The 12,818-nt window shown below is 33.3% G+C and overlaps 1 long non-coding RNA gene across 1 annotated transcript; it reads right to left on the reverse strand.

The window, feature by feature from the left end:
- Nucleotides 1-977: 977 nt before the first annotated feature.
- On the reverse strand, nucleotides 978-11,778 carry LOC116565119. The gene is made up of 3 exons (XR_004275271.1): nucleotides 11,766-11,778; nucleotides 10,286-10,288; nucleotides 978-1,192 (listed from the first exon to the last, which is right to left on the reverse strand). It is a non-coding gene; the product is annotated as an uncharacterized LOC116565119 (long non-coding RNA).
- Nucleotides 11,779-12,818: the final 1,040 nt, after the last annotated feature.

The following is a 12,818-nucleotide window of genomic DNA, read 5'->3' on the forward strand; positions in this document are numbered from 1 at the left end:
TTTTTTGTATTTGCTGAGGAGTATTTTACTTCCAATTATGTGGTCAATTTTAGAATAATTGTGATGTGGTTCTGATAAAAATGTATATGCTCTGTGGTTTTGGGATGGACAGTTCTGTAGATGTCTATTAGGTCCACCTGGTTCAGATCTGAGTTCAAGTCCTGGATATGTTTGCTAATTTCCTGTCTCATTGTTCTGCCTAGTATTGACAGTGGGGCTTTAAAGTCTCCCACTATTATTGTGTGGGAGTCTAAGTCTCTTTGTAGGTCATTAAGAACTTGTTTTATGTATGTGGGTGCTCCTGTATTGGGTGCGTATATATTGAGGATCGTATTTTTTATGTTAATTCAATCATTTGAATTCCAAAAAGAATGTAGGGGATGATAAATTCAGTCTCAGTCTTTAGGTAGCTTTCAGCCACCATTATCAAGATCAATGAAATTTTATAATCAACAAAAGTCAGATATATATATACTCTGGTATCCAAAACATGAAGCACAACACTGAACTCTTCATTAATGTAAATCAGTGAATGTGGGCAAGGTCAAAAGATACATATGACAGAAAAAGGGATATGTTTTGCTTGTTGATGAAAATAGTCAAACTGTGTAAAATATTTGAAAAGATTCATTCTGAGCCAAATATGAGTGATCATGGCCCATAACACACCCTTCAGGAGGGCCTGAGAACATGTGCCCAATGTGGTTGGGTGCAGCTTGGTTATATGCATTTTATGGAGGCATAAAACATCAATCAAATACATTTGAGAAATACATTTGTTTGGTCTAGAAAAGCGGGAAAATTGGGAGGGGGTGTTCCCAGGCTATAGATAAATTTAAACATTTCCGGGTTTACAATTGGTTGAGTTAGTCTAATGACCTGGGATTAATAAAAAGGAAATGTTGAAGTTAAGATCAAAGATTTTGGAGACGTTTGGAGACGGAGGTTCTTTTGAATCTCAGTGGCTACCCTTAGAGACAATAGATAACAAAGATTTTCTATTCAGACCTTTAAAAAGTTCTAGGCTCTCAGTTAATCTCTTCAGAATTGGGAGGGCCTGGAAGAAAAAGATCTAGTTATGTTAATAGAGGTTCTTTACAGATGCAAACTTTCTCTCACAAAGAACAGCTTTGTAGGGCTATTTCAAAATATGGCAAATAAACATGTTTTGGGGTAAAATATTTTAATTTTCCTTTTTGTCACATAATGTTATGCCAGAGTCAGATTGGAAAGTGAGTCACGACATATAGGGTTAAATAAAACTCTTCTGATGAGTATTTATCATTTGTAGGGCATGACTTCTTCCCAGACCCCTTAAATAAGAATTTGGCAAGATAAAAAAAAATTAGAGCTTAGTACTCATGCTTATGACATGGATTGGAAAAAGTAAATTTGCCTTGACGTGTGTGTGTGAAAAGTAAAAACTTCCTCTTCAAAGTTTTCCTTTTTGTTAAAGGATAAATAATAAGTGTTAGAAATAGTAGTTTCTTATAAAAACTAGCTTCCTTTTAGCTTCCTTGCATTTTGCTAATAACTGTTTTTTAAACCCCTTGTTGCTGTTAAATATAGTAAGGGAATAAGTACATTCTATGTCCTTGTACTTTAACCAAGTTATTTGTCCTGGCCTTTAGCCTGCTTAGACATGTCTGAACATTCCCAGGCATTTCCCAGCTTACAGCCTATACCTCTTCCATATTTGGAAATGTTATTATTCTTCTTGTTCCCACAAACGACCCCCTGTCTTTCTTTGTCCTCTGTCATGCATTTACCTATTTGGGAAAGTTTTAAGTTTTTAGCCAGCTGGGATGAGTCTAGATTGTGTGGTCCAGCTCTAGCCAAAGGAGATAAGATACAGCAGTAAGGACCCAATGCATCAGGAATAAAAACATCTGCTTTTCTTTGTTCAATGTGTTCTTGTGGCAACAGTCTACCTTCAAGAAGCACCCTTTCTTCGGAAAGTAAAATCACCTTGCTGAAAAAAGTTTTTTGAGTGCTGGTTCTTCTTTTCTGCACTGAAGAATAAGCGTTTGTTTACAACATGCATCTGCTTTCTGAGAAAAGGGGCAGAGTTTTTGAAAGAAAATGACCTCTGCCTTATTAGTTACTGTTTAAATGGTAGCCAGGCTGTGTTTTAATAATGTATGATAAAAACAAACAGGTAGGAAAATAACTGTCTTATAGCTAGGAATTCATGATACTCACAGTTTCCTAGAAAAAGGAGTCATTCCATGTCACGCCTGACCACTTGGGAAAGCGCCAGAATCCATCAGAGGCAGAAAGTGCATGAGGCAAATGTGGGTACAAGCCTTTACTGTGGTTTCTGCAGGAAGCAAGAGGCAAGGCAGGCTAAGCAGGCTTCTACTTGGCTAGTTTGAATGATTTCAGCAGGCTCTGGGATACACCATCTTTTCTTAGTTGTCTGGTACTTGGCTCTTGAGGGATCAGGGTAGGGAAATAGCAACCTAAACAAAGCAAGAAGCAGTGGCTGAGCACATGGGCTCTGCCTTGTTTGGTTTGCATTTGAAAGACACCATCCCAGAGGAGTTGTGTACTCTTTCTCAGAACTGGCTATCCTTGAAAGGGACTGTCCCTTCAGGGTCAGCAAGGCTCTAAGATGCCAAAGGACCATAATACAGAAAATTAAAGAAATTATTTATAAAGTTAAAATGAATCTTCAGTTAACTAGAGTTAATGATTTAGAATAGGATCTTCAAACCGGAATGTACCTATCCACAAAACTACTGCTTCAGAGGGATACTCCAGAATGAGTACATAGTTTAGAGGCTTTGCAACTTCCACTGATAGAATTAAATTGATCTGTTTTAGACTCTATCCTACTCTTTTTTAGTCCCTTTTTAAAATTGCCTTATCACACTTCACAAGAGAAGCAAAGATCCTTAACTATTGTGAAATACAGTGCTTGACTGTGCTGTGCAAAAAGCCTTTCTGTACATAACAAATGGATATTTCAAAGTATTTCTGTTCAGTTTGAAAAACCAAATAATTTTAAGAAAACTGGATGCAAACCAGTTATCTTCCATTTCTTCACTTTCAATAAAGTGAAGAAATACTTAATTGAGGTTTCAGCTGGTAGGTCATTAACAGTAAGTTTTGATTATTAATTACCAGGCAATTTTTGCGTTTCTATCTTTGGAGGAAATCAAAATGTTTCATTGTATTGTTACAAAACTTTCTGCCAGTTACGTCTTTAAAGAAACATGCTTCTCAACACATATACTTATAAAAAAAGAAAAAGAGAAATAGGACTTATGTTAACCAGCATCTCAAGGAATATGTACTATTCATTAGTACATATCAAAATAAATTTTAAAAGCAATCAAACAACCATTTTTTAGTATTTAATAGAAGCATTTCAAATAAAAATTTTCCTATTCTTTTAATAACTATATTTAGCATTATACAAATGCTCTAACTTTATATTAATACAAATCTTAATAGTAAATCAATCCAGAAACATTTAAGATTTATCATCACAGAGCATTTTTTAAATGTGTATAATTTATATACACATTTTGGTTTGAGTATAGTACAATCAATAAAACATTATCAATAATAAAATATTTTATAAGAAAAACATTCTGGAGAGAAAGTAGAATAAAAAGATAAGGGAGAATAAGTAATGTGAAATTTCTGACTCTTGAAACTCTTTTTCATATATTTCTTTGAATGAATGATAGTATCAAACATCAATTATATTTCAATAGACACATTTAAAATAGTTATGTGCAGTTTTATTCTACAGTGTCAATATTTGCAATTTGCCAAAACGTACTATTTGCCACTATTTAATTTATGACAAATATTTTGAAGACAAGATAAATATATATAAGGAGAATACTTTAAAAGGTTCATCAATAAATATTTGTGACAGCCAGTGCTTTACAAGATACTAGCAGTACAAAATCAAGACAGTGTAGCTTAAAAGAGAAAAAGAGTTAGAAATATTAGCACACAGAACAGCCAGGGCAAAATGGAAATATTTACGCTAAGAAAAGATATTTTAACATTAGAATAAAGAGGAAGGAAACCAAAGGAGTAAATAAAACCTTCTTTTACTCATGGAAGAATAATTGGGTGCAAGTGAAGCAGAAGAGAATGTGCTTGAGATTTGAAGCCAGAGTTAAAATTAAAACTCAATATTATTTCATATTAACAGTCTAATTTCAGGCCAGTTACAAAACCTATCTGAGGCTCAATTTTCTCAAACGTAAATGGGGCGTCTGTCTTTACAGCTTATTAGAGACCAAACATGTTGGTGTTATCACTCAGCGTGTATTAGATTTGATGAATATTTATCAACTTAATAAAAAAATCAAATAACTATGAATATAGTACATCTTTTCTTATTTCCTATTGTAAGTATACTTTTTCAGTCATTGTCCCAATTAAAGAAACTTAATTAGGAATTGCTTCTATTAGCAATCAAAAATCTGTGTGGATTTCACCAAGCATCTGGTCATTGGATTAATGCCCAGAAAAAATATGGAGTACTCATCATTTCATATACCTGATCACTTTCTCTTTGCACACAAAGGAATACACAGATAGTGCCCATAGTGCCTAGCATGTATGATGTTATTAGATACACTAAGATCAAAATGCTTGAGGTGTAAATTTTTTGCATCTATATGTAAAATATTTAAGGTGTATGAAATGTGATATTTGATCTACTATAAGAGGATCTCCACTCATTATTCTTTGCCCTTCAGGAATGCTAGTCAGCCAATAACAGAGTAGAACAGTAAACCGATATCTTTGCCAGAATGATAGTTAATATAGAAGGAAACAATGTGTTGCCTTATGACTTCAAAATATTAAATATGATTGAAATATTTCTAAGTGTTGCTTAGCAACTGAGAAAATACCTAATCAGAGGTTTGAGATACACAAGTATATTATTTAAAAAATTATCCTACCGATTGCATACTTAAGGCAACTCTAATTTGTAATTTGAAGGTGCAAATCACCTTCACAGCTGTTCAAAGAATATACCAATAGTTAATTTTTGTTGCAAAATCTCTGATACACAAAATATCGTTATTTCTTATGCTGATTTCACAACAGAAGATAGTATTTATTATCATTCTCTAATACTTGACAAGATATAATTGTATTCATATAACCATTTCAAAATATTAAGGCTCTTTTATATAAACTTTTCAGATGCCATTGTGATACGTGATACTATTTTATATTGAAATGCAGTAAACAAGTTTAGATATATTCACTAGACCTTAAATAGCATTTTCTTCTGAGAGACTTTGACCTGAGCATTATGCTAATGACAAAACCAAGTAATCTTTTTGTTTGCTCAAGGTCATGATCTATACTGACCTCCAGAAATATGTCAAAGGAAAACATATCATTAGGCTGACAATTGGAGACTCTATTATGCATTCTTAAGTGAGGGTTAAAGATCTTGAGACAAGAATGTGTTAAATTAGCAAATCAGATGTTCACAGTTGGTTTTTCTGCTTTATATCTTCCTGAGAAAAAGTTTCTGTCATTTCATTGAAAAAGTGGGGCAGTTCACCAATATGGCAAAATATTAGTTTACTTTAAATTATTTTTCATAAATGCTCTAAGAAATTTAGCTAAGTAAGGAATTAAAATAAAACATGTTCGAAAGGTTTGTTTTATGCTATAAGAAACAAAACACCGTCCTTTTTTTAGTGTTATATATTGTTTAAGTGATTCAAACGTAATTTTTTGAAGAAGATTTTCCATTGTGTGACACAAACTTTGCTGGGTTTAAACATGGAATTAGCATTTCATAATAGCTTAATTAGCTTAATTGTTTCAAAGGAACACCAGCATCTTCCTTAGTTCTTATCTTTTCTATAGACAGTTCTCACAACTTTTTCTCAAATAAGTACTCTACTTTCTTTCAAGATTTTTTTCCTCTAACAGAGTTTTGTGCATATTGACTTACTTTATAATTAAGGTTTTTCAATACCTTTTAAAACCAGAGAATCAAAACAAACACCAAAGGTAATATAAAGTGACATATTAATGATTAAAAGTATAAAAGTTATATTCTGTGGTGATTTATACATATCCAAATGCTACAAGAATTTTATCAGCATACAATAAATACTCAAATATTAAACAGTTATAGCTACTATATTAATTGGACAGTCGATGCTTGAACAATGTGGGGATTACAGACACTGATCCCCATGCAGTCAGAAATTCACTTTTCACTTTGATTCCACAAAACCTTAACTACCAATTGCCTACTGTTGACCTGAAGCTTAGCTGATAACACAGACAGTCAAATAACATATTTTGGATGTTAAATGTATTATATCTTGTATTCTTACAACAGAGTAAGCTAGAGAAAAGAAAATGTCACTAAGAAAATCACAAGAGAATCTGTGATTCTCATAAAGGGTTTCATCTTTGTCATCTTCACGTTGAAGATAAGAAAGATGAAAAGGAGGGGTTGGTCTGGCCATATCAGGGACAGAAGAAATGAAGAAAATCCATGTAAAATGAACCCACATGGTTCCAATACCTGTTGCTCAAGGGTTAACTGTATATTAATACATAATCTATTAGTAATGAATTATTAGTATATATCATTTATTTTATTAAAAATTAGTAGCATAACACATTTTAATAGCAATACATTATCATATGTGCAAACATGATTGAGAAATTTCTCACAGATTCAGACACTTGTGAAATTGAATAAGATAAGAAGCTAAGTGTATTAGTCTGTTCTCACAGTGCTTATAAAGACATACCTGAGACTGGGTAATTTATAACAGAACGGTTTAATTGACTCACAGTTCTGCAGGGCTGGGGAGGCCTCAGGAAACTTACAATCATGGCTGAAAGGGAAGCAAACACATCCTGCTTCATAGGGTGACACCAAGCAAAAGTGCCGAGCAAAAGGGGGAAAAGTCCCCTACAAAACCATCAGATCTTCTGAGAACTCATTAGCTGTCAGGAGAACAGCATGAGGGTAATCAACCCCCCTATGATTAAATTACCTCTCATCAGATCCTTCCTATGACACCTGGGAATTATGGGAACTATAATTCAAGATGAGATTTGAGTGGGGACCCAGCCAAATCATATCACCAAGCAAGCTATGAAAGTCAGAATGACTTTTTAAATTTGTAAGACCAGTCCTCAGCAAGCTGTGCTAGGTGGGTAACTGTCTCTTGATCAGTGATGGTATAGTCCAGTTACCATAAAGAATGATTAATGTCAACAAGCTTCCCTGTTAATAAGTTAATTAGGGGTCTCTTATTAATTTTCTTTGAAACAGATAATTGAGCTCTTGCAAAACTATAACATTATTTAACTGATCTTGGTCTTTCTTTTTCTTTTGACTATTTATATAAAGTTTTTTTTTTTTTTTTTTTTTTTTTTTTTTTTCAAAAAACATCATGTTATGTATTGTGTATAAGCAGAGATTATGGAATACATTATAACATCACAGAGAAGGGTACGTGTCAAACTTAGGGTGATAGCTTTTTTTTTTAATTTAATTTTATCTTATTTTAAGTTCTGGGATACATGTGCAGGACATGCAGGTTTGTTTACGTAAACAAATGGGTGCCATGGTGGTTTGCTGCACCTATCAACCCATCACCTAGATATTAAGCCCTGTATGCATTAGCTATTTTTCTTGATGCTCTCCCTGCCAGGCTTTCCAATGACAGGCCCCAGTGTGTGTTGTTCCCCTCCCTGTGTTCATGTGTTCTTACTGTTCAGCTCCCACTTCTGAGACATGCAGTGTTTCATTTTCTGTTTCTGTGTTAGTCTGCTGAGGATAATGGCTTCCAGCTCCATCCATATCCATGCAAAGGACACTGATCTTGGTCTTTTTACTGACTACTTTCAGTTAAGAAACTTTGTGTTGAAGTGATTTTTCCTGACTTTGTTTTTCATTCTATAAGGAAAAAAATGAAAAATCTTTATTTTTCTTTTTTTGGAAAAAAGTTACACAAGCAACTATTGCTTGGTAATTCACTCTATGTCCCTCATTTTCTTATTACTAAATAAATTGTGTTAAATAATTGCTTTAGAATCCTCACTTGATTTTTATTACAGTTATTAAAGTCATAACATTTCTTCTGTACCAATTTTAAAAATTTAATATAATGAAAAGTGTTAATCATAAAGAAATGTTGAAATAATTTTAAGTGAACGCCCATATAATAACCACCTAGATCCTACTGTTAACATATAAGGTACATGTTACATGATTTAGCATGTATCATCCCATTCATCTTAATTTTGATGCAATACAAGTATGTAGAAGAAATCCATTACTTCCACTGAATGCTTCTGTCTTGAAAGCATTAACTAAAATTCAATATTTGTTTAGTTTTTTCTTTGAATGAAAAATTTTCATATACTCAAATTCAAAAATCTTAAGTGGGCATGTGCTAAGTTTTGACAAATGTGTATATTTTTGATATCAAGATATAAAACATTATGATTGCCTCAGAAAGTCGCTGTCTTGTTTTATTCCAGCAGGTCACCACCCCTATCCCAACACTACTGTTCTTATATTTTCTACCACATCATAGATGGTATTTACCTGTTCCAGTCATAAAAATAGAATCTTACAATGTGCACTACTTATTTGTAAGGCTCTTTTCACTCAGCACAATGCCAGCATTCACCGTATTGGCTGATGTAATGTGTCAGAAGTAATGCTACATATTATTCTCTTTTGTGAATTCAACAGTTTGTTTATAGGTTTACCTCTTTATAAACATCTTGGCAGTTTCCAGTTTTTAGTAACAAAAACAAATTTTCTCTGAATGTTTTAAGTGTGTGTGTGTGTGTGTGTGTGTGTGTGTGTTTTCTTATACTTTTTCTCAAGCAGCTTTATTTCTCACCACAATATGAGAGTTCAGATTGCTTGCCATGTGCATGAATATTTGGTCTCAACAGTCTTTTCGATTTAAGTTATTCTGATGACTCTCATGCAGGATTTTTTATTACTGATGGTTATTTTCTTGTTTTTTAAAATGCTGTGTTTTTATTTGGTAATCAGTTTTGCCCTAAGTGACAAACTTTCCACTAATCGACTTGGTATAAAATACTAATATCCATTATCTTTATTTCAAAAGACATTTTTACATATTATGAGTTCCACAATTAATATACCCATATTGTATTTTATGAACGAAAAAAGTAAAGAATATAAATAATATCAGAGAAAAAGTATTTTATGAATAAAATTATAAAGCACAAATCTTAATATATCAGTGAAGAGTTGGATTAAAACAATTATTCTTCAGAGTGTTCTCTTGTATTTTATTAAGAAATTGACAGAAATGTTTGAGAATTTAATTTATACCAATTCTGAGAAGCTAAAAAATTAAAGTTGGAAAAGATAGTATTCAAAATAAAAGACAACAAGAGTGATCATGCTTATGACATGATTTAATGTGGGCTATTATCTTATTAATCAGGTAATTGAACAGGAGAAAGTTGTCTGTGAGAAACAGCAATATGGGAGAGATATTTTTATTCTCCAGGAATATTCATTTTTCAATTTATTTCTCTGGTAATATTCGAGAAACATAACCTTGGAAAATCATTCTTAAATGATAGTGTTACACCATCTGCTTAAACAAATTGCTCCACTACAGTCCATTGACAAATCTTTACAATAGGGTTGAGAAAAGGCTTTATTGCTTAGCGAACACGCTTCTGGACCAGAAAATGTATGCCTTGCTTTTAAATCTTTCATAATGTTCTTTTTGTTACTCCTACAGCTAGGGTTTGCTCATTCTTTTCTTAAAACACTGTTCCCTTTATTGACTCCAAGATTACTATCAGATGTCACCTAGACCGCTTAACCGTATATCATAATGCCCATTAAAATGTGTGCCTATGAATGTATGAAAATAGTACTAAATAATGCTAGGCATACAGCCTCAGTGCACCTATGTATCAGAATAAGCAATAAAATGTTTTACTGACTAGAGGGGTGGCACTTGAAGACAGGATTACAAAAGGTCCCCAGTGCCCTTTTTAGGAGAATATGTCAAATGATTTCATTGGACGCTGTTGGTATGTAAACTAACAAAACAGGAGATACACCTAAACTATCCTTCCTCCCGCTAATCTGTCACCCAGAATCACATCAGTTTCAGAATTTCTTAAGACTCTAATTGTGTCCTTCTGTCTTTCTCAATGAGTGAGGCAGCAGGGGTCAGGGAATGTATGCAAATATAGGGTGACCGTTTCAAACTCTGAGAGCATACTTATTTAGTTTACAACAAGAGACTTCCTAGCAGGCTAATGTTACACAGTAGTAAAGAGCACAGTGCCACTAAAAATCAGCAAAGAGCTGATGAATATGCAACGCATAAAATTTGAAAGCTAAACCCTAGTTAACATATTGTTTTCTAATTCTTCTGCAGCATTGTCAATCTTACAAAACGGGTGAAAATCTTTACAATTAAAAAAAAATCTAAGTAAACAGTTTCCCTCTACATTTGAATATTTAACACCAACCCCACTGCAGACAGAGAGGCAATTTCAAACATACACTAAGTGTTCTGTCTTAATTTGAGAGATAAAATTGCTAACTATCACTCAGAAATTCGTGTAATTATTCATGTATATTAGAACATTTACTTATCATGGAATATTAGAAGATAGTAGTAAACAAAATAAAATACCAACTTTAAAAGTACTTTAAAACCAGTAATTATTGAAATTGTTATTTTGGTAGTCATTTAATTAAAGTCTTGAAGTGCATGGTAGAATTTTTCATTTCTACCACTTTAAAGTGTGACTATATGACATGTATTGGTCAATGAACCATGAGAAAAGTGATGTGTACCACCTCTAGCCAGAGGTAAAACCTAAAGGAGGATTTTATAGTCTCCTTCCTCCTACTTTAGTACCTTACAAGGCTTCAGACATAGCCCCCCCTCATCTTTCTGGGCACTGTGGGAAGACCTGGAGTAGAATGGAGACCTCAGACAACCCAAGATGTGCACAAAGCACAAGTAAGAAATAAGTCTCTGCTGGGGATTCTTTGGTGCTACAACATAACCTGGACTGTCTTGACTGATACCACTAATGGGGTGCTGCTAAGACAATGAGACACTGTCTTACTCCTGAATTGGAAAGCAGAGAATAAACAGATGTTGCAAAATGGAATGTGGTAATCCATATGGCAGAAGATTTGGTTAATTTGTTGCCTTCTTTCATTTGCGAAGCAGACCTTATACCTAAAGAATTGTACCTGTACTATGTTAACAATCCTGCACAGCCTGTGCATATAACCCAGAGCTTAAAGTATTAAAAAAAAAAAAAGTATTGTACCTATAGGGAGAGATTCCAAAGTAGAATGGTATTTCTGTGTATTGATATATAGAACTGCATTCGGATAATGCAGTATAAAAAGAGGAAATTTGAGAAAGAAGATTTTGGTTTAATAAAATAAATAAAAAAGAATAAAGTAGAGAAATGTAGAAATTTGTGTGGCTGGAAGGGGTAAGGATTCTTTAGCCCCAAACGATAAACAATGAAATGGAAAAGTTTAAATGCCAAAGCCATTTAAAACTCAGCCTTGTGACAAATATTTAATCAATACTAAAATTAATAGTCCCATCATTAAAATATCTAAATGAATTAAGATGTCTCTAAGCAGAAACCAAATTAAGAAGCCCAGTAAAACCTTTTAATGAAAGAGGTAACATAGAGAGATATTCAATATGGGACTCTCAAATCCAAATCTCAAAAAGTCAAGTCACCTCCAATTGTGATAAACTGTGATAAACGGCATGAGGGAAAGAAAGCAATAAATGTAGTAAATTTAAGAAGTTCGTCTAATAAAAGCTTTGGATATAGCTTTTAGCACACGGAGATCAATGAAATAAAACAAAGAAGCAGCCAAGTGAGTTTTAATAGAATTACACCACCAAATAAGTTAATAAGTAACTCACAAACCACAACTAAGAATATTTATAACTGCTTGAGAACTCAAAAGATGTTGAACTCCCAGCCTTCAACAGCAGGAAAGCTGACAAAGAAAACTGTTCTCTTCAAAGAGAAAGTATTCTCTAATGCTCACATAGTGTGGAAAATAATAACGATGAAAAATGAAATGTATCTCCATAAGCAGAGACTAAAGGAACATGAACAATTATAGACTGAATTCCTCTGAGGAAAATGATTGTGAACTTAATTAAGACATATGACCTACCACCAAAGTGATGACTCATCTCCACAATGTCAAATGGAATGTCAGAATTGCTATGATCCCCCATACCACATTTTTCCAAGTAGGAGTGTTCATTGCAGTTGCATTGGCCCTAGTTTCATCATTTCTTATTGAATGTGCAGGGTATCTAATTTCTATTTTTTTATTTTTTAGTTCATAGATTTCCAGATCAGAGTGGCTATATGCAAAGTAGATGATGAAAATGCTAGGTACGCTTAAGCTCTTAAACTTTGAGTTAAAACCAGTGATTGAATGGAATTTTTAGATTGTCTGTCATGGAAACTGTGAACAGATTCCACATGTAGGAAAGAGAATACACAGTATTTGGTGTCAAGAAAGTTATATAATACTAGTCATTAATACTTCACCTAAGATTCCCAGTTCTCCTTCAGTGTACAAATATGTCTTAGCCTTCCCCATCTCCTTAAAGTGAAGTGATATTGTTTGCCTTTTAAACGAATATGAAAATAATTGGCAAGCACCTCTTTTAAATGGAGGATTTAGAAGCCCATGTACATTCCTTATAATTTCTTTCCCTCTGCCTTTCCTTTCTTTCTCTTTCTTTTTTTCTCTCTTTCTTTCT

Source organism: Sapajus apella, unplaced genomic scaffold, assembly GCF_009761245.1.
Source record: "Sapajus apella isolate SASKATOON/1434 unplaced genomic scaffold, GSC_monkey_1.0 scaffold39, whole genome shotgun sequence".
NCBI classification, from domain to species: Eukaryota; Metazoa; Chordata; class Mammalia; order Primates; family Cebidae; genus Sapajus; species Sapajus apella.